The sequence below is a fragment of the Schistocerca serialis genome, chromosome 5, assembly GCF_023864345.2.
Source record: "Schistocerca serialis cubense isolate TAMUIC-IGC-003099 chromosome 5, iqSchSeri2.2, whole genome shotgun sequence".
Classification (NCBI taxonomy): Eukaryota; Metazoa; Arthropoda; class Insecta; order Orthoptera; family Acrididae; genus Schistocerca; species Schistocerca serialis.
This window is the reverse complement of record NC_064642.1, coordinates 558,364,400-558,387,411: the sequence shown is the minus strand read 5'-3', so window position 1 is coordinate 558,387,411 and position 23,012 is coordinate 558,364,400.

Genomic DNA, 23,012 nt, shown 5'->3' with positions numbered 1-23,012 from the left:
GAGTTCTCACTCAACCCCTTCCGAACCAAAGGACGGTGACTGAGGACTTTTTCCACATCTCTCTCTGTCATTCTCGTATCTCCCCCTCCCCCTCACTCTCTCCTCCGCCCCTCCCCAGACTCGGCTAGAGAGGTCGCACAATTGCCGTGGCGCGCGCGGTCTGTAATCTCGACCCAGGCCGGTAATGAATCATTAGAGTCGGGCGGCACGTCAGTTCACTGCGGGGGAAAGTTATTAGCCAGTCGGCGCTCGCCAATAAAGCTTTGATGCTGGCCGCGGCCACGTAAGGCTGGTCGGCCGGCCAGCTTCATAAAATCGTTATTGAGGGGAGCACGGATTCTTGAGAGGAGACTCAGAAAGGACAGGGGCGGGGGACCCGCATTCCCGTGGTCTGAGTCCGCACAACACGACGCATCAGCCGACGGTTAGCGTCATCCTAAACGTACGCTAGCAATAACTGACTGTTCACACGATTTTGCGGCGCTCTTAGAACACAATGTGCGCAGCCTCTTTTTGAAATCACAAAACGTGGCCACCTGTCCCGACCATTATACTCTCTGAACTGAAGAGCGAGAAACGGTCTAGCTATGGAAGTGGGAATTCCCCAGAAGAACGCTACAACTCACTTATAGCCACAGGCGGCGACAGAAATTAATGCAAAAGGGAGCAAAACGTAGATGGTAAAAACCGTCCGGTTAAAACCGATGCCGGTATTTCAGTTCTGAATACCCGGTATTATTCGCTATTGGTTTGGTCTCGGTTATAAAGGTATTTTTTACTTTTTACTAACAACCGAATAAAAACACCAAAATATCATTTAACCATAGCAGTAATTCTAAAAAGTTTCGTTTTTAAATAAATATTTTTTAAAGAACGAGTAATGAGTAATTTTTATTCTTAAAATTTGCATTGCTTTGAAATATTGGGTTATTATAGAACATGGGACATGTTATCAGTGCTGTTTTAATAACGATGTCGGCAGAAACGAGCAACAAACACAAAGTATAAGAAATGGTAATTGCGCAGAAAATAATGTAGCTGTTACCGTGTGGCGTGGCCTGTTAGATGCTACGCGTGTATCATGCAGTGTGCAAAGACTTGACCCACCTGGTCTGTATGGTAGTTTCTCACTGTCATCGGACATCAGTTGTATTACAGAACGGCACCATACCTATTCTGGAGGTACTTTCCGAAGTGCACTATCAGTGAAGTGCTATGCTCCATTTGCTTTAAAAGATTAAAAACGGGAGGAATCACAACCAGCTTGTGACGTAATATAACGAAAAAACGTAAAACTCAACAGTTCATTCATAGTTTACAATAAAAATAGAAACCAGATGATATGCTGCATGTGTATACGTAACATGCCTTTATATGCTTATAGCCCTTGAAAACGGACTAACACAAAAAATATTCTTCAGCCTCAGTTTTCACTTATTGGCCCTGACTATTCTTAAGGTCCCAACAGTGGTACGGACTTCGATTAAAACATGATTTACAGAGTTTCTAAAAATTAGAATCAATGGGGGAATATTGGTGATTTTTTGTAGTAGTCAGCAATTTGCCACTTTTCGAGAAAAACAGCGAACGGTGGACAGAATAAGGTTTCTTCTACAGTATTTGTATACTTAAATTAATATTTTGGTTCTATGTACCTTGAAACTGAAGTAGTCAAAATGATTAATATTTTTTAGATTTCTACGTTTATTACATGAAACAATAGGAACAAAATTATCAAAAATCGGTTATTTCACAAACCGTTTATTTTGAGTGGTTTTAATATGCCAGTTAAAGTGGTATTGAAAAAAAAATCGATGCAACCAAAACCGATTGTTTCAGCGATAATCATTATCCCTAGGGCAAGATTCTAAAATTGCCATTTTTCGTATCAGAAAACTTGAGAAATTCCTGATGATTATTAACAAAAATGACCAGCAAAAATGCCTCTGTTTAACAGCCTTCAAAGTGAAGAAACAGGAAATAAAGCTTGAAAATGCCTATTCAACATACACCATCTATAACCCCTACTCCACAAAATTTCACATATTTTCGTGCTTTCCATTTCTTGAAGTTAAGAGGCATAGTTAAACATTAATAAAATATGTTTGAATTGCTACAACTTTTAATATTTGGCGACAAACAGATTTATCCCAGTTCGTTCACATTAGCACTGTAGAATGTTTAACATTCTTGCACTGCTTCATCCATATCAAAGTGAAGTACTCGAAGGTGTTCTTTAAGTTTTGAAAACATGTGAAAATCGGTTGGAGCCAAGTCGGAGCTGTGTGGAGGACGATGAAGCCAAGGCGTCGACTGGTGCAGCGTCACAGCTCTTGTGTGTGCTCTGGCATTGTATGCTAATCAAGAGAGTGCTCCATGTGTGGAGAAACTCTTCGAATTCGAAACTCTATTACCACACACTATTTCTCACGCACGAACATAGTTACGTCACACACTGCATGTTACAAGTTTTAAGGCACGGCAGAGGGCTGCAAATATGTAAACTTGAAGAATAAAGATGAATAAGATTTGTATTACTTAAAAAGCTTTAAGAGTTTTCACACAAAAAATTCTGAGATGTTACATTTCAGCACGCAGTCGTATGACACATATCTAACTGGATTTTTCGCATCATTATTTCTGTTTGTTCTACAGAGTGTCTCAGACCTTTTGGGTAAACTGAAACAGGTGGCAGTGACTACACAAACTATTACATTCAGATAGGCACCAATGGTCGTAAACGTATATTTACTGTGTTATGGACATACACTATGTGATTAAAAGTATCCGGACATCCACAAAAACATACGTTTCTCATATTGGATGCGTTGTGCTGCCACCTTTTGCCAGGTACTCCATATCACCGACCTCAGTAGTCAGTGGACATCGTTAGAGAACAGAATGAATCGCTCCGCAGAACTCACTACTTCGAACGTGATCAGGTGATTCGGTGTCACTTGTGTCATATGTCTCTACGCGCAATTTCCATACTCCCAAACATCCCTAGGCCCACTGTTTACGATGTGATAGGGAAGTGGAAACGTGAAGGGACACGTACAGCACAAACGCGTACAGGCCGACCTCGTCTGTTGACTGACAGAGAACGTCGGCAGTAGAAGTGGGTCGTAATCTGTAACAGACAGGCATCACATAGTAATTCCAAACTGCATCAGGATCCACTGAAAGTACTATGACTGTTAGGCGGGAGGTGAAAAAACTTGGATTTCTGGTCGAGCGGCTGCTCATAAGCCACACATCATGCCGGTAAATGCCATACGATGCCTCGCTTGGTGTAAGAAGTGTAAACACTGGACAATTGAACAGTGGAGAAATTTTGTGTGGAGTGATGAACCATGGTACACCATGTGACTATCCGATGGCAGAGTGTGGGTATAACGAATGCCCGCTGAACGTCATCTGCCATAGTGTGTAGAGCCAACAGTAAAATTCAGAGACGGTGGTGTTACGGTGTGATCGTGTTTCTGATGGAGGAGGCTTGCACACCTTGTTGTTTTGCGTGGAACTATCATAGCATAGTCCTACATTGATGTTTTAAGCACCTTCATGCTTCCCACTGTTGAAGAGCAATTCGGGGATGGCGACTGCATCTGTCAAGTCGATCGAGCACCTGTTCATAGTGCACAGCCAGTGGTAGAGTGGTTACACGACAATAACATCCCTGTAATGGACTGGCCTGGGCAGAGTCCTGACCTGAATCCTATAGAACACATTTGGAATGTTTTGGAAGGTCGACTTCGTGGCAGGCCTCACCGATCGACATCGATAACTCTTCTCAGTGCAACATTCCGTGAAGGATGGGCTGCCACTCCCCAAGAAACTTTCTAGCACCTGAATGAATGTACACCTGCGAGAGTGGAAGCTGTTATCAAAGCTAAGGGTGGGCCAACACCGTACTGAATTTCAGCGTTACCGATGGAGGGCGCCACTAACACGTAAATCGTTTGCAGCCAGGTGTCCGGATACTTCTGATCACATAGTCTAAGTTGTGTACAGTACGTCTGTTTGGTGATCAGGGCCGTAAGCTGTTTACCACCCGCTGCCTGTTCCAGCGTACAACAAATGGTTCAGATGGCTCTGAGCACTATGGGACTTAACTTCTGAGGTCATTAGACCCCTAGAACTTAGAACTACTTCAACCTAACTAACTTAAGGACATCACACACACCCAAGCCCGAGGCAGGATTTGAACCTACGACCGTAGCAGTCGCGCGGTTCCAGACTGTAGCGCCTAGAACCGCTCGACCACACCGGCCGGCAGCGTACAACAGACGCCCGGTGTCTTTGCAGAAGAATCCGATATACCGTCGCAATACATGCAGTCCGACTGGTGGTCTTCGGTTTGAGCAAGGACTATGAGCTACATTGCTGTTATGCACAGTGCACGCTGAATATGTTCATAACACAATAAATATGCATTTCCAACCTTAGATTCCCTGTCATAATATAATCGGTTGTGAACTCACTATCACCCATTCCAATTTGACCCAAAAGATCTGAGACACCCAGTATATGGGTGTCAATTGGCTTATTGCTGCTCAGACGATGATCTTAAGTGCTCACCATTTACTTTTTACATCAGATTTGAATGTACTGTAACCAGCACTAAACTGCCTTGTTTCATAACGCTCATCCATAAACAATGACATACCTTCGACTTGGTCCCAGTCAAGAGAACAGTAGCTCCCTAGTGACAGTCGACTTCACTCTAAATTTTTAGAGCTACTGCTGAATAAAACTAGAAGTGATCAACATTTGGAGCAGACTCTGTCTACTGACTCTCGACACAAATAAAAATAATGTAATTCGCGACCAACGTTTGAATATCGCTCGTCGGTATGAGATCCTTACCAGACAACATCAGTAGAGCACATAGGGAAGATCCAAAGAATAGCAGCGCGTTTCTTTAGAGGTTTATTTAGTAAGCACGAAAGCGTCACGTCGGTGATCAATCAATTCCAGTGGCAGATGCCGCAATGGAGGCGTTCTGCAACACGGTGGGATTTACTGTTAAAGTTCCGAAAGCGTATGTTCCTAGAAACTCGTGAAAAGACCATGAAGGCAAAATTAGATTCGTGCCCACTTGGAGGATTACCGGCAGTCGTTCTTCCTGTGAACTATTTGCAACTGGAAAAAGGTGGCAAGTTCAAATGGTTCAAGTGGCTCTAAGCACTATGGGACTTAACACCTGAGGTCACCAGTCCCCTAGACTTAGAACTACGTAAACCTAACTAAAATACCCGAGGTAGGATTTAGGATTCGAACCTGTGACAGTAGCAGCCGCGTGGTTCCGCACTGAAGCGCCTAGAACCGCTCGGCCACAGCGGCCGGCAATGTGAGAAGTGACACTGGTACACATAGTATCCTCCGCCATACACCGCAAGGTGGCTTGTGGAGTGAAGATGTAGACATAAAAGATCTTATATGTTTAGACTTAAATAATGCCGTCCAGTTTCTAAAATCAGTAGGCCCGATGGCATTTAGAGGTCTACATCTGGATGAATTTAAGGCAGAACAACCACGAACACAAACATGATTAATAATGGGTACGCCTAGCAAGAATGGGCCATAATCCAAGTTCATTTAAAGTCACACTCTGCAAATAGTCGTGAAATGCATGGTAGAGGGATTTTGCACTGTAATACAAATTAGGGTTTCTTCTCGTTCCATTCGTGTATGGGTCGTGGCAAGAGTGACTGCTTAAGCGCCCATGTGCGCACTGTAATTAGTCTAATAAATCTCTTGTTAGCCCTGTTTGTCATGATTCCCACACACTTGAGTAATATTCTAGGTGGGTCACACGAATGTTTTGTAAGCAATCTCCTTTGTAGACTGTCTGCATATCCCCATTATCCTACCGATACGAGAATGTGGTGTTACACATCGTACTGGCAGTAACAGATTAAGACTGCGAGGAGCTGGAACACATGTAGCACGAACAGCAGTTTCTCATTCCATGTGCTCATTATTAAAAATTTTAGTTGTAAAACAAAACAAAAATGACACGAAACTCATCCGAATTCAGCGAATGAGCAGTGCCATTTGTGTTCTACATCTCTCCTCCTCTCCGTCTTCATCTCCTCCTGCCCCCTCTCTGTCTGTCTGCTCCCTCCCGTTTTTTGTGTCCATCCCTTCTTCCCCCCCCCCTCCCCCACCCTGTCTCTGACCTCGACGCTTATTACATTTATTAGCTATTGCAAATGAAGATTCTGTAGTGGTAGCCTAATCGCAAACCAATAAGCCATAAATACAACTTTCGTGTTTACTGACAACGTTGTGTGTGTGTGTGTGTGTGTGTGTGTGTGTGTGTGTGTGTGTTTATTACCGTGTGTTTGTGTCTAAACATTTATTACTGTAACAGAGATAAATCGAAAAGTTACGTTTTGAGACTTTTGGTAACAATGTGAAAATGTTTACATATTACATATAGATACTTCCCATATATATACACTCCTGGAAATTGAAATAAGAACACCGTGAATTCATTGTCCCAGGAAGGGGAAACTTTATTGACACATTCCTGGGGTCAGATACATCACATGATCACACTGACAGAACCACAGGCACATAGACACAGGCAACAGAGCATGCACAATGTCGGCACTAGTACAGTGTATATCCACCTTTCGCAGCAATGCAGGCTGCTATTCTCCCATGGAGACGATCGTAGAGATGCTGGATGTAGTCCTGTGGAACGGCTTGCCATACCATTTCCACCTGGCGCCTCAGTTGGACCAGCGTTCGTGCTGGACGTGCAGACCGCGTGAGACGACGCTTCATCCAGTCCCAAACATGCTCAATGGGGGACAGATCCGGAGATCTTGCTGGCCAGGGTAGTTGACTTACACCTTCTAGAGCACGTTGGGTGGCACGGGATACATGCGGACGTGCATTGTCCTGTTGGAACAGCAAGTTCCCTTGCCGGTCTAGGAATGGTAGAACGATGGGTTCGATGACGGTTTGGATGTACCGTGCACTATTCAGTGTCCCCTCGACGATCACCAGTGGTGTACGGCCAGTGCAGGAGATCGCTCCCCACACCATAATGCCGGGTGTTGGCCCTGTGTGCCTCGGTCGTATGCAGTCCTGATTGTGGCGCTCACCTGCACGGCGCCAAACACGCATACTACCATCATTGGCACCAAGGCACAAGCGACTCTCATCGCTGAAGACGACACGTCTCCATTCGTCCCTCCATTCACGCCTGTCGCGACACCACTGGAGGCGGGCTGCACGATGTTGGGGCGTGAGCGGAAGACGGCCTAACGGTGTGCGGGACCGTAGCCCAGCTTCATGGAGACGGTTGCGAATGGTCCTCGCCGATACCTCAGGAGCAACAGTGTCCCTAATTTGCTGGGAAGTGGCGGTGCGGTCCCCTACGGCACTGCGTAGGATCCTACAGTCTTGGCGTGCATCCGTGCGTCGCTGCGGTCCGGTCCCTGGTCGACGGGCACGTACACCTTCCGCCGACCACTGGCGACAACATCGATGTACTGTGGAGACCTCACGCCCCACGTGTTGAGCAATTCGGCGGTACGTCCACCCGGCCTCCCGCATGCCCACTATACGCCCTCGCTCAAAGTCCGTCAACTGCACATACGGTTCACGTCCACGCTGTCGCGGCATGCCACCAGTGTTAAAGACTGCGATGGAGCTCCGTATGCCACGGCAAACTGGCTGACACTGACGGCGGCGGTGCACAAATGCTACGCAGCTAGCGCCATTCGACGGCGAACACCGCGGTTCCTGGTGTGTCCGCTGTGCCGTGCGTGTGATCATTGCTTGTAAGCCCTCTCGCAGTGTCCGGAGCAAGTATGGTGGGTCTGACACACCGGTGTCAATGTGTTCTTTTTTCCATTTCCAGGAGTGTATTAACTGGTGTAGAAGTATGAAACCGGAATTTGGTTGGAATAATTACACGTCTGTTGTTTGAAACTGATAAACAAAATTTTATTCAAAATAAGTCCATTGCTATTCATATATTTCTCCTACCTCTTCGCCGCGTGGGGTAGCCGTGTGCTGTCTCAGGCGTATTGTCACGGTTCGCGCGGCTCCCTCCCCCCCCCCCCCCCCCTTCTCCCCACGGAGGTTCTAGTCCTCCCTCGGGCATGGCTGTGTGTGTTGCCCTTAGCGTAAGTTAGTTTGATTTAGATTAAGTAGTGCGTAAGCCTAGGGACAGATGACTTCAGTAGTTTGGTCCCATAGTCCTTACCACAAATTTCCAATTTTCCTATCTCTTCGACAGGCTATGAATTCCACGCCAAAAAAAACAGTTCTTCTTATGAAGCGAACCAGTTAGCGAGCAATTTTCGTATATTTTCATATGAATTGAAGCGTTGTTCAGCGATAGCGTGTCCCACAAATAGATGATAATCGGACAGAGTCAGGTCTGGAGAATAAGCCGCATGCCCTAGTATTTCCCAACTGAACGCCTCGATCGTTTCCCTCTGACCCTTTTTGATGTGTGTGATGGGGCGTTACATGGAGCAATATGACTTTGTGTTGCCTTTTTCCATATTCCGGTCATTTTTCACGTAATGCTCGACTTGAATCGATTAAAGCGATCAGTGTTAACGGTTTCACCAGGTTTTAGGAGCTCATAATAGATGACACCCTTCTGATCCCACCAAACACAGAGAATTGTCTTCTTTCCGAAGCGACTGGGTCTTGCAGTGGATGTCGATGGTTTGCCTGTATTCACCCATGATTTACGACGCTTAGGATTCTCAAAATATATCCATTTTTCATCACATTTCACTTTTCGATGGAGACACGACTGTCTTTTGTATTTGGCGAGCAGCATTTCACAAGTCGTCTTTCGATTTGCTTCAAGATCCAAGTCTCATAAATATGGCTCTATTCATAACTTCTGACCGTTAAGCCTCTCGGGACTCCACTTTCTGCACCTTTCCGGTAGATTTCAACCGAAGAGAAACGGCTCCCTGCTCAACATTCAATTGAGTTTGAGTGTCATCTTCATCCAATAAGGCCTTTGAACTTTTTCAGTGGTTTCCCGCGCTCGTCGTTCCTCACATCAAAATCAGCACTTTTGAGTTTTTCGAACCACTCGAAACACTGTGTTTTCCCAAAAGAATGTCCGCTGAAAGCTTCGACAAGCATTCGATGCGATTCTGCAGCAGTTTTCTTCAGATGATAACAGAAAACCAATACTGTCTGCAAATCTTAATTTGTAGGCACAAAACTCGACATGTTTGCAGGTTTGAAACAGATACCGATGTATGGAATTTAGGTTACTGTGTGCTGATATTCGTCGTCAGCCGTTACAGGAAGCAAATGGCGCTGCAGACGCGTTCTCAGGAGTTCTACACTGACAGCTAACACCATATATAGGGAAATCCCGTTTCATACTTCTAAACCTGGTATATACAGGGTGTAAATTTTAAGCTGACAAACCAGAATAAGTCGAAAAATAAGCTTCACACGAAAAAATGTGTAGAATCCAAAGCTGATTATTTTCGAGGGGGACATCTGCTGGTGCTAAAATTAGCCCGCCACCCCCAGCCCCCTGGAGGTGAGGCGGCAGGCAACTTTAAAATTTCAAATAGTAACCCGCATTTTTTATTGCAGAATCAGACTCTACATAAAAAAACTACGTACATTTTGTCTTAAACATATGTTTCGATTCTTGTTAGTTGGCGCTGTAATGTAAGGAAATCCATGTTCTGATTTTTGCGTGGAAAATGGCTACGGATGAATTAAAAATACTTATCTACTTCGTAAGTTTTGATTCGCTAATACTAAAACTCTCCCTCTCACCCAAAGGGTGGGGTTTGGGAGAGAGGAATTAGAGTTTTACAAATGTTGACCCGAATATTAATTTTTTTTTTCGCAGATTCGGAAAAGTTTTGTTTCTTTTGTGGTCATGAGGCCACACAACTTTTAATTATCAAACAAATCATCTGACGAGCTAACTAACTAACTAAACATCCTACTTACTAACGAGTGAACTCATTAACTAACAGAGTATGTGGGCCAACATTTGTAAAAACTCTAATTCCTCTCTCTTAAACCCCACCCTATGGGGAGAGAGGGAGAGTTTTAATTTTAGCGAATCAAAATTTAAGAAGTAAGTATTTTTATTTATCCGTAACCATTTTCCACGCATAAATGAGAACATGGATTTTCTTGAATTACAGCGCCAGCTACCAAGAATCGACACAAATGTTTAAGACAAAATGTACGTAGTTTTTTTTATGTAGAATCTGATTCTGCAATAAAAAATGGGGGGGTTCCCATTTGAAATTTTAAAGTTGCCTCCCGCCCCACTCCCAGAGGGCTGGGGTGGCTTGCTAATTTCAGCACCAGCAGATGTCTCCCATGAAAATAATCAAATTTAGATTCTACACATTTTTTCGTATGGAGCTTATTTTTCGAGTTACTCCGGTTTGTCAACTTAAAATTTACACCCTGTATATTAAAAATAGACATTCAGTATATTAAAGAAGTTCTGTTGTGGTCTTCAGTCCTGAGACTGGTATGATGCAGCTCTCCATTCTACTCTATCCTGTGCAAGCTTCTTCATCTCCCAGTACTTACTGCAACCTACATCCTTCTGAATCTGCTTAGTGTATTCATCTCTTGGTCTCCCTCTACGATTTTTACCCTCCACGCTGCCCTCCAATGCTAAATTTATGATCCCTTGATGCCTCAGAACATGTCCTACCAACCGATCCCTTCTTCTTGTCAAGTTGTGCCACAAACCCCTCTTCTCCTCAATTCTATTCAATACCTCCCAATTAGTTATGTGATCTACCCATCTAATCTTCAGCATTCTTCTGTAGCACCACATTTCGAAAGCTTCTATTCTCTCCTTTTCCAAACTATTTATCGTCCACGTTTCACTTCCATACATGGCTACACTCCATACAAATACTTTCAGAAACGATTTACTGACACTTAAATCTAGACTCGATGTTAACAAATTTCTCTTCTTCAGAAACGCTTTCCTTGCCATTGCCAGTCTACATTTTATACCCTCTCTACTTCGACCATCATCAGTTATTTTGCTCCCCAAATAGCAAAACTCCTTTACTACTTTAAGTGTCTCATTTCCTAATCTAATACCCTCAGCATCACGCGACTTAATTCGACTACATTCCATTATCCTCGTTTTGCTTTTGTTGATGTTCATCTTATATCCTCCTTTCAAGACGCTGTCCATTCCGTTAAACTGCTCTTCCAAGTCCTTTGCTGTCTCTGACAGAATTACAATGTCATCGGCGAACCTCAAAGGTTTTATTTCTTCTCCATGGATTTTCATACCTACTCCGAATTTTTCTTTTGTTTCCTTTACTGCTTGCTCAATATACAGATTGAATAACATCGGGGAGAGGCTACAACCCTGTCTCACTCCCTTCCCAACCACTGCTTCCCTTTCATGCCTCTCGACTCTTATAACTGCCATCTGCTTTCTGTACAAATTGTAAATAGCCTTTCGCTCCCTGGGTGAATGGCGGACAGTGGTGGGCTCGCGCGTGCCTGGCCGAAAGGCGAAGGTGGGATCTGGCCGCGTGGCAGCTGCCTTACCCCTTTCCAACAGGTACGGGGTGCTTCCTAGTGGTGATGACATCGTTTCCGAGCCACCACAGGGTGCCTCGCCTGTTGGGCCAGTGGCCGATTCTCCGGCAAGGTCCCGACAGTCACAGAGGGCGGGCCTATTAGTTATAGGGAGCTCCAACGTTAGGCGGGTTATGGAGCCCCTCAGGAAAATAGCGGGTAGGTCGGGGAAGAATGCCAGTGTGCACTCGGTGTGCTTGCCGGGGGGTCTCGTCCGTAATGTGGAGGAGGCCCTTCCGGCAGCTATTGAACGCACTGGGTGTGACCGGCTGCAGATGGTAGCACATGTCGGAACGAATGACGCCTCCCGCTTGGGTTCTGAGGCCATCCTTGGTTCCTTCCGGCGGCTGGCTGATTTGGTGAAGACAACCAGCATCGTACGCGGAGTGCAAGCTGAGCTTAATATCTGCAGCATAGTGCCCAGAGTCGATCGCGGTCCTCTGGTTTGGAGCCGTGTGGAGGGTCTAAACCAGAGGCTCAGACGACTCTGCGACTATAATGGTTGCAAATTCATCGACCTCCGTTATTGGGTGGAGAACTGTAGGGCCCCCCTAGACAGGTCAGGCGTGCACTACACACCGGAAGCAGCTACTAGGGTAGCAGAGTACGTGTGGCGTGCACACGGGGGTTTTTTAGGTTAGAGGGACCCCCCCTTGGGCGAAACGATAAAATACCTGACGGCTTACCAGAGAGGACATTATCATCGTTGATAAAGAATGTCCGTCCTCAGAGACCAAAAACAGGAAAAGTTAACGTAATATTGGTAAACTGCAGGAGTATCCAGGGCAAGGTTCCTGAATTAGTATCTCTTATTGAAGGAAATAGTGCGCATATAGTATTAGGAACGGAAAGTTGGTTAAAACCGGAAGTGAACAGTAACGAAATCCTAGACACAGAATGGAATATATACCGCAAGGATAGGATAAACGCCAATGGTGGAGGAGTATTTATAGCAGTAAAGAATTCAATAATATCCAGTGAAGTTATTAGCGAATGCGAATGTGAAATAATCTGGGTTAAGTTAAGTATCAAAGGTGGGTCAGATATGATAGTCGGATGCTTCTATAGACCACCTGCATCAGCAACCGTAGTAGTTGAGCGCCTCAGAGAGAACCTGCAGAACGTCGTGAAGAAGTTTCGTGATCATACTATTGTAATGGGGGGAGACTTCAATCTACCAGGTATAGAATGGGATAGTCACACAATCAGAACTGGAGCCAGGGACAGAGACTCTTGTGACATTATCCTGACTGCCTTGTCCGAGAATTACTTCGAGCAGATAGTTAGAGAACCAACTCGTGAAGCTAACGTTTTAGACCTCATAGCAACAAATAGACCGGAACTTTTCGACTCCGTGAATGTAGAAGAGGGTATCAGTGATCATAAGTCAGTGGTTGCATCAATGACTACAAGTGTAATAAGAAATGCCAAGAAAGGAAGGAAAATATATTTGCTTAACAAGAGTGATAGGGCACAAATCGCAGAATATCTGAGTGACCACCATCAAACGTGGAACAAAAATGGAAAAAATTCAGAAACATCGTCCAGTACGCCTTAGATAAGTTCGTACCGACTAAGATCCAAAGCGAGGGGAAAGATCCACCGTGGTATAACAATCATGTACGAAAGGTACTACGGAAACAAAGAAAGCTTCATCATAGGTTTAAGAGTAGTCGAATCATAGCTGATAAGGAAAAGCTGAACGAAGCGAAAAAGAGCGTAAAGAGAGCAATGAGAGAAGCATTCAACGAATTCGAACATAAAACATTGGCAAACAATCTAAACAAGAACCCTAAAAAGTTTTGGTCATATGTAAAATCGGTAAGCGGATCTAAATCCCCTATTCAGTCACTCGTTGACCACGATGGAACCGAAACAGAGGACGACCGAAGAAAGGCAGAAATACTGAATTCAGTGTTCCGAAACTGTTTCACTGCGGAAAATCGTAACACGGTCCCTGACTTCAGCCGTCGCACGGACGCCAAAATGGAAAATATTGAAATAAACGATATCGGAATTGAAAAACAACTGCTATCACTTAGTAGCGGAAAAGCATCCGGACCAGACGAGATACCCTTAAGATTCTACAGTGATTATGCTAAAGAACTTGCCCCCTTTCTATCAGCAATTTATCGTAGATCGCTGGAAGAACGTAAAGTACCTAGCGACTGGAAGAAAGCGCAGGTCGTTCCCATTTTCAAGAAGGGTCATAAATCAGATGCGAATAATTATAGGCCTATTTCGCTTACGTCAATCTGTTGTAGAATAATGGAACATGTTTTGTGTTCTCGTATTATGACGTTCTTAGATAACACAAATCTCCTTCATCATAACCAACATGGATTCCGCAAACAGAGATCATGTGAAACTCAGCTCGCCCTATTTGCCCAAGAAATTCACAGTGCCGTAGACACTGGCGAGCAGATTGATGCCGTATTCCTGGACTTCAGGAAGGCATTTGATACGGTTCCGCACTTACGTTTAGTGAAAAAAAATACGAGCTTACGGAATATCGGACCAGGTTTGTGATTGGATTCAGGATTTCCTAGAAGAAAGAACACAACATGTCATTCTTAACGGTTCAAAATCTGCAGATGTAGAGGTAATTTCGGGAGTACCGCAGGGAAGCGTGATAGGACCTTTATTGTTTACAATATACATAAATGACTTAGTTGACAACATCGGTAGCTCCGTGAGGCTATTTGCAGATGACACGGTTGTCTACAAGAAAGTAGCAACATCAGAAGACTCGTACGTACTCCAGGAGGACCTGCAGAGGATTAATGCATGGTGCGACAGCTGGCAGCTTTCCCTAAACGTAGATAAATGTAATATAATGCGCATACATAGGGGCAGAAATCCATTCCAGTACGATTATGCCATAGGTGGTAAATCATTGGAAGCGGTAACGACCGTAAAATACTTAGGAGTTACTATCCGGAGCGATCTGAAGTGGAATGATCACATAAAACAAATAGTGGGAAAAGCAGGCGCCAGGTTGAGATTCATAGGAAGAATTCTAAGAAAATGTGACTCATCGACGAAAGAAGTAGCTTACAAAACGCTTGTTCGTCCGATTCTTGAGTATTGCTCATCAGTATGGGACCCTTACCAGGTTGGATTAATAGAAGAGATAGACATGATCCAGCGAAAAGCAGCGCGATTCGTCATGGGGACATTTAGTCAGCGCGAGAGCGTTACGGAGATGCTGAACAAGCTCCAGTGGCGGACACTTCAAGAAAGGCGTTACGCAATACGGAGAGGTTTATTATCGAAATTACGAGAGAGCACATTCCGGGAAGAGATGGGCAACATATTACTACCGCCCACATATATCTCGCGTAATGATCACAACGAAAAGATCCGAGAAATTAGAGCAAATACGGAGACTTACAAGCAGTCGTTCTTTCCACGCACAATTCGTGAATGGAACAGGGAAGGGGGGATCAGATAGTGGTACAATAAGTACCCTCCGCCACACACCGTAAGGTGGCTCGCGGAGTATAGATGTAGATGTAGATGTAGATGTATTTTGCCCCTGCCACCCCTGCCACCTAAAAACAGAGCCGTATTAGAATTCAAAAATGGTTCAAATGGCTCTGAGCACTATGGGACTTAGGTCATCAGTCCCCTAGAACTTAGAACTACTTAAACCTATCTAACCTACGGACTTCACACACATCCATGCCCGAGGCAGGATTCGAGCCTGCGACCGTAGCAGTCCCGTGGTTCTGGACTGAAGCGCCTGAAACCGCACGGCCACCGCGGCCGGCTGTTAGAATTCAACATTGTGTTATAATTTCAAAGCAATTGGTCGAGAACTTCATGAGAGATTGCTATTTCCGACTACTGGCGGGTATAAGAGTGAGTCGCCGCGCATGTGCCCATAAATGATCCGCCAGCTGTGTCCGCGCGGATCGGCCACTAGAGGCCGCCGGTAAGAAGGGTGCACACGGCACCGTCTCCGTTGCTCCGTCTACCGGCGGCCCGCGCCTGTATACTCGCGGAGCAGCACTGACTAAATCTCTTGTATTTCTAGTTTGTATTGCACACACCAGTGTTCTGTGGCTTGTGGAGTTCTGACAGGCTTAATGCTCTGAGGTTGTGAATAAAGCCATATTTGTGAGACTTGTTACTCGGTTAGTACAGAGATTAACAAACCAAAATTTACGATAGCGTTCCCGCTGGTATACCACAACACGGCGGCGGCTACACGGCACAGGTGTACGAATTCTCCTTCCAGCCTACTTTACCCCTACCTCTGCCGCAACTATTAAAGCAGCTCAACATGTCGCGACAGGAACCCAAAAGTACTTGTGTACTGAAGCACAGTGTTGAAATCAGACCAACTCGGGCAAGTTTCACGGGACCCATTCGGCGTGCTTCACCTGACATCAGGTTGCTCTGTGTCCGTAAAATGTACTAAGCACTCTCTCTGGATCCTCCAGTACCTTACCACATGTTTTTAAACTTGACCAGCTGTTTTCACAATCCATAAACACTTTGAAAGGCGACACTAATTAAATTTTTTTAGGAGGATCTGGTTTGACTTAAATAATTCTTTAGTGGAACTGAAGGATATTTTGTAAATATTTGAATCGATTCTGCAAAGTAAAATATTCAAAACAATATATTGTGTTAAGCCCCACATGCGTTCCGAAAAGTAATTTCATTCTCGCATTTTTACAATATATTAACAAGAGTCTCATATCTAGACATAATGACCTTTCTAGACTCTGAGCAGCCCATCTGCAGAAACCAACACGGTTTTAGGCAACAGTAGTCATGCGAGACACAGCTGGCCCTCTTTGTGCATGATATACAACAGGCTCTAGATACCGGCTCCCGGGTTGATGCCATATTTCTCGACTTTCGAAAGGCGTTCGACTCGGTTCCGGACTGTCTCTTGCTATAAAAAGTGCGCACTCACTGTCTATCCGATTACATATGCGGTTGGATAGAATGTTTTCTAACAGTCAGAGAGAGCATTATGTCGCGCTGAACGGCGGGACTTCAGCAGAAACAAGTGTAACTTCAGGTGTGCCACAGGGCAGCGTAATAGGTCCGCTGCTTTTTACAATTTACACAAACGATCAGGTTGATGGTATCGACAGCGGCATTAGACTGTTTGCCGATGATGCTGTAGTCTACAGGAAAGTAGTATCACACGAAAGTTGTGAACAAACAATGAGTATTTGCAGAAAATGAATACGTGCTGTAATGACTGGCAGTTATCTCTCAATGTTAGTAAGTTTAACCTACTGCGTGTAACAAGGCGAAAATGCCCATTAATGTACGAGTACAAAATAAATGCCCAGTCTCTGGAAGCAGTAACACCCGTCACGTATCTGGGTGGAACTATTCGAAATGATAAATGGTATGATCAGATTACACATGTAACGGATAAGGCGAACTCTAGATTGCGGTTTATTGGTAGAATCCTGAAGCGATGCAGTCATTCAACAAAGGAAATAGCTTACCGTTAGATCGTCCACTCTTAGAGTATTGTTCGTCTGTATGGGACCCTTAATAGTTCGGTCTGATTCAAGAGATTGAGAAGGTCCAAAGAAGAGCGGCAACATTCGTGACTGATACGTTTAGCCATCGCGAGAGCGTTACAAATCTCATAGAAAGTTTGAATTGGGACAAACTTGCAGATAGATGGCGCGCTAAACGGAAGGGGCTGCTCACAAAATTCCGAAATCTGAACTTCACTGGGGATGTAGCGCATATATTATTACCACCAACTTTCAAATCGCGCAATGATTACCATTCGCGATCCGCGAGTGGAACAGAGGGGGGAAATATGATTTTGGTGCGAATTGTGCCCTCCGCCACACACCCCTTCGTGGCTAGCGGATTATACAGGGTGGTCCACTGATAGTGACCGGGCCAAATATCTCACGAAATAAGCATCAAACGAAAAAACTACAAAGAACGAAACTCGTCTAGCTTGAAGGGGGAAACCAGATAGCGCTATGGTTGGCCCGCTAGATGGCGCTGCCGTAGGTCAAACGGATATTAACTGCGTTTATTTAAATAGGAACCACCATTTTTTACTACACATTCGTGCAGTACGTAAATAAATATGAATGTTTTAGTTGGACCACTTTTTTCGCTTTGTTATAGATGGCGCAGTAATAGTCACAAACGTATAAGTACGTGGTATCACGTAACATTCCGCCAGTGCAGACGGTATTTGCTTCGTGATACATTTTCCGTGTTAAAATGGACCATTTACCAATTGCGGAAAAGGTCGACATTGTATTGATGTATGGCTATTGTGATCAAAATGCCCAACGGGCGTGTGCTATGCATGCTGCTCGGTATCCTGGACGACTACATCCAAGTGTCCGGACCGTTGGCCGGATGTTACGTTATTTAAGGAAACAGGAAGTGTTCAGCCATATGTGAAACGTTAACCACGACCGGCAACTAATGATGATGGCCAAGTAGGTGTTTTAGCTGCTATCGCGGGTAATCCGCACAACAGTAGCAGACAAATTGCGCGAGAATCGGGAATCTCAAAAACGTCGGTGTTGAGAATGCTACATCAACATCGATTGCGCCCGTACCATATTTCTATGCACCAGGAATTGCATGGCGACGACTTCGAACGTCGTGTACAGTTCTGCCACTGGGCACAAGAGAAATTACGGGACGATGACAAGATTTTTTTCCATGCGCTCTGTTTAGCGACGAAGAGTCATTCACCAACAGCGGTAACATAAACCGGCATAATATGCACTATTGGGCGACGGAAAATCCACGATGGCTGCGACAAGTGGAACATCAGCGACCTTGGCGGGTTAATGTATGGTGCGGCATTATGGGAGGAAGGATAATTGGCCTCCATTTTATCGATGGCAATCTAAATGGTGCAATGTATGCTGATTTCCTTCGTAATCTTCTACCGATGTTACTACAAGATGTTTCACTGCATGACAGAATGGCGATGTACTTCCAACATGATGGATGTTCGGCACATAGCTCAAGTGCGGTTGAAGCGGTATTGAATAGCATATTTCATGACAGGTGGATTGCTCGTCGAAGCACCATACGACTGACCGCACGTTCACCGGATCTGACGTCCCTGAATTTCTTTCTGTGGGGAAAGTTGAAGGATATTTGCTATCGTGATCCATCGACAACGCCTGACAACATGCGTCAGCGCATTGCCAATGCATGTGCGAACATTACAGAAGGCGAACTACTCGCTGTTGAGAGGAATGTCGTTACACGTATTGCCAAATGCATTGAGGTTGACGGACATCATTTTGAGCATTTATTGCATTAATGTGGTATCTACAGGTAATCACGCTGTAACAGCATGCGTTCTCAGAAAATATAGGTCTACAAAGGTAAATGTATCACATTGGAACAACCGAAATAAAATGTTCAAACGTACCTACGTTCTGTATTTTAATTTAAAAAACCTACCTGTTACCAACTGTTCGTCTAAAATTGTGAGCCATATGTTTCTGACTATTACAGCGCCATCTATCACAAAGCGAAAAAAGTGGTCCAACTAAAACACTCAAATTTCTGTACGTACTACACGAATATGTAATAAAAATGGGGGTTCCTATTAAAAAAAAAACGCGGTTGTTATCCGTTTGACCTATGGCAGCGCCATCTAGCGGGCCAACGATAGCGCCATCTGGTTTCCCCCTTCAAGCTAGACAAGTTTCGTTCTTTGTAGTTTTTTCGTTTGACGCTTATTTCGTGAGATATTTGGCCCGGTCCGGATCAATGGACCACCCTGTATAAGAGTTTATGTTGTGATTTGTAGCTGATTAAAGAAGTTTGAAATCTAAGCCAGGTCAGAATATAGCTGACTTTCGTGAGCCTTTTTTGGTGCATACAGTTCACATAAATTGACAGAGACCAAAGTTTTCCAAAATCTCTGTAGAAATTATGTAAAATGATGCTAATACTGAGAGGCTACCAATTTACATGACAAGACTGCATGGAGAAAACACAGCAAAGTTTTCCTCATCTGGTCAGCTCATGGTTTGAAACAAGGGGACAAAATAGACGAAAAATCATAATCAGATAGGCAACACAAATTGCGTGCTAGAACAAGTTGCGAGTTGCTCAGAATATGGATTGCGCTGTCACAGTTGCGACACTTCCTTTCCTCAAGACCAGCCAGGGTGGGCCAGTCAGCAAATGACAGCGGCCAGGACAGGAATAGCCCAGAATCTCTCTTCTCCGCCTTCAGCTCCCAACTATGTAGAAAACACCTACGTGGAGGGGACAACTCAGTGCTGTTGCCAATGTTACGAGGCTCACTGTGGCTAAAAGGCATGTGCGTTTGGGTTTCTGTGTGATTGCGAATGTATGTGTGTACTACTGCTAGAGAAAGAGCAATATGTCGGAAGCTAGTAAAATACTGTTTCTGTTGCATGTTTCTATGTGCCACATATTGTGAGGTGGTCACGCCATTTTGATTTTTGTATGTCATCGATGTGCACGTCAGAGAGGGAGCAAGTTACGTTAATGTTAAACAATCTTTGGTCTAGTCGTGGCACAGTCTTTGCCTCTGCGAAGTCTGAGACATTCTTATTTGAAGTGTCGTGGGTGATGTTAAGTATCATTAGTGCTGTGTTGACTTGTGATGGTATCTGTTAGATGCAGAAAGATTTGTTGTAAAGGACAGCAAGGATGAATATGATGTATACATTGAAAGGTGAAAGGAATATAAATTTTCAATATTTTATTTAATTTTTTGGAGAGAAAAAGTTTGAGCTAAGACTGCAGCACTGCGCACCTAATTTGTAGAAATGATTATTGGGAGTTACACTACTGGCCATTAAAATTTGCTACACCACGAAGATGACGTGCTACAGACGCGAAATTTAGCCGACAGGAAGAAGATGCTGTGATATGCAAATGATAAGCTTTTCTCATACACAAACACCAGTTCACCGGCGTTGCCTGGTGAAACGCTGTTGTGATGCCTCGTGTAAGGAGGAGAAATGCGTACCATCACGTTTCCGACTTTGATAAAGGTCGGATTGTAGCGTATCGCGATTGCGGTTTATCGTATCGCGACATTACTGCTCGCGTTGGTTGAGATCCAATGACTGTTATAGTTCAATTCTTTTATCTTGGCGGCTCGCGCATGCCCGCCCAGACGCGGGAGATTGCTGCGTTGCCAGTTGCACACGCCAACAGAAGCAGCGCCATAGTATAGTATAACTCGCAAACTTAACGTTTCGGGGGGGGGGGGGGGGGGAGCGCGCTGTTTATGAAGTAAAGCCACCAAGGCCGCATTAACCCTTTCGCTGCTACAGAGACGTGTTCTCCGCATTCCGCGCTGTGCGCGATTTTGTCATTATTGCACTGCTCGCCTGTGCGTGTGCAGACCCATGGTGTTCCGACTGCTTTGACACACTTATCATTTGATTTCAAAAAAACTATTTGGCCCAAAAATTTGATTTTTACACATCTTCTTGACTGATACCTTCCCCCCATAAATGACTTAATTTTGTATTGTGCACCATTGCACGAAATTTTGAATAGTTTGCAGAGGTAAAAGTCCACAGCGTATACTTTCCATATGGTCGATTTTAGTTGCCACTAGAAATTTCAAAAAATTGCATTCAAATGAATAAAATTCATGAAGTAAGACACGTCGATATTGTTTTTAAATAAAGAAATATTATGCATCGAACAAGGTTTGATTCAGAACCTTTTGCTTAGCAGCTAAATACCTTAACCATTACGCTATCGCAGCTCGTCATTCAACAGTAATCCTGGAGTACTTTAAGGAGTGACTCAAAATACCGACATACACTGTTGGTATGACCAAGAGTTACTCACGTTTCGTCGAAGTACAATAGGAAATAAACAATTACCACTGTTCTTTATTGCGAAAAAACGGTTAGTGAGAATGAATTTCCTCTCTATCGCCTGAATTAGGAGGCTTATTGCTTGTTTGGTTTAATTAATTAATAGAATATGAAGCAACTGGTATAAAGAATGCTTTTTCCAAACTTTCTTTTATAGTAAGTTTGATATCAAGCCATTGCTTTTGTTCAATTACTTTATTTATGACCGAACGTTTCTAAAACTGAAGACACTCGTCCGTGCTCCGCACTGCAGTCGAGCTCTGGCAACGTTGTTCTCTGTTCATTGGCTGACTGTGTTTTGTGACGTCAGATGCGCAGAACCAACCTAAACTCGGCCGCCGTCGTAAATGACGCGCACTTTAGCAGAAGATGGAATCGGAGAGTTCAGGAGGGTAATACAGAACGCCTTGCTGGATCCCGACGGCCTCGTATCACTAGCAGTCGAGATGACAGGCATCTTATCCGCATGGTTGTAACGGATCGTGCAGCCACGTCTCGATCCCTGAGTCAACGGATGGGGACGTTTGCAAGACAACAACCATCTGCACGAACAGTTCGACGACGTTTGCAGCAGCATGGACTATCAGAAGGAGGCCATGGTCGCCGTTACCCTTGACGCTGCATCACAGACAGGAGCGCCTGCGATGGTGTACTTAACGATGAACCTGGGTGCACGAATGGCAAAACATTTTTTCGGATGAATCGCGGTGAACGCACATTGGAAGCATGTATTCGTCATCGCCATACTGGCGTATCACCCGGCGTGATGGTATGGGGTGCCATTGGTTACACGTCTCGGTCACCTCTTGTTCGCATTGACGGCACTTTGAACAGTGGACGTTACATTTCAGATGTATTACGACCCGTGGCTCTACCTTCATTCGAGCCCTGCGAAACCCTACATTTCAGCAGGCTAATGCACGACCGCAAGTTGCAGGTCCTGTACGGGCCTTTCTGGATACAGAAAATGTTGGACTGCTGCCCTGGCCAGCACATTCTCCAGATCTCTCACCAATTGAAAACGTCTGGTCAATGGTGGCCGAGCAACTGGCTCGTCACAAGACGCCAATCACTACTCTTGACGAACTGTATATCGTGTTGAAGCTGCATGGGCAACTGTACCTGTGCACGCCATCCAAGCTCTGTCTGACTCAATGTACAGGCGTATCAATGCAGTTATTACGGTCAGATGTGGTTGTTCTGGGTACTGATTTCTCAGGATGTATGCACCCAAATTGCGTGAAAATGTAATCACATGTCAGTTCTAGTATAATATATTTGTCCAATGAATACCCGTTTATCTGCATTTCTTCTTGGTGTAGCAATTTTAATGGCCAGTAGTGTAGTTAACTTTTTTCACTTGCTCGGAGCTGAAAGAAAATACACTCCACTTCCCTGAAGCATACATTAACATATTAACTGATGAAGCTGTTTTGTTGTTATAGAAATTCCCCACTAACATTGTACATTTTTGAATCATTGTTCACTTAAGTTAAGCATAGTATTGTTCAGACCAGTGTTATGTGTGAAGGTCATGCGAAGTTTTACTCTGTCCTTTTG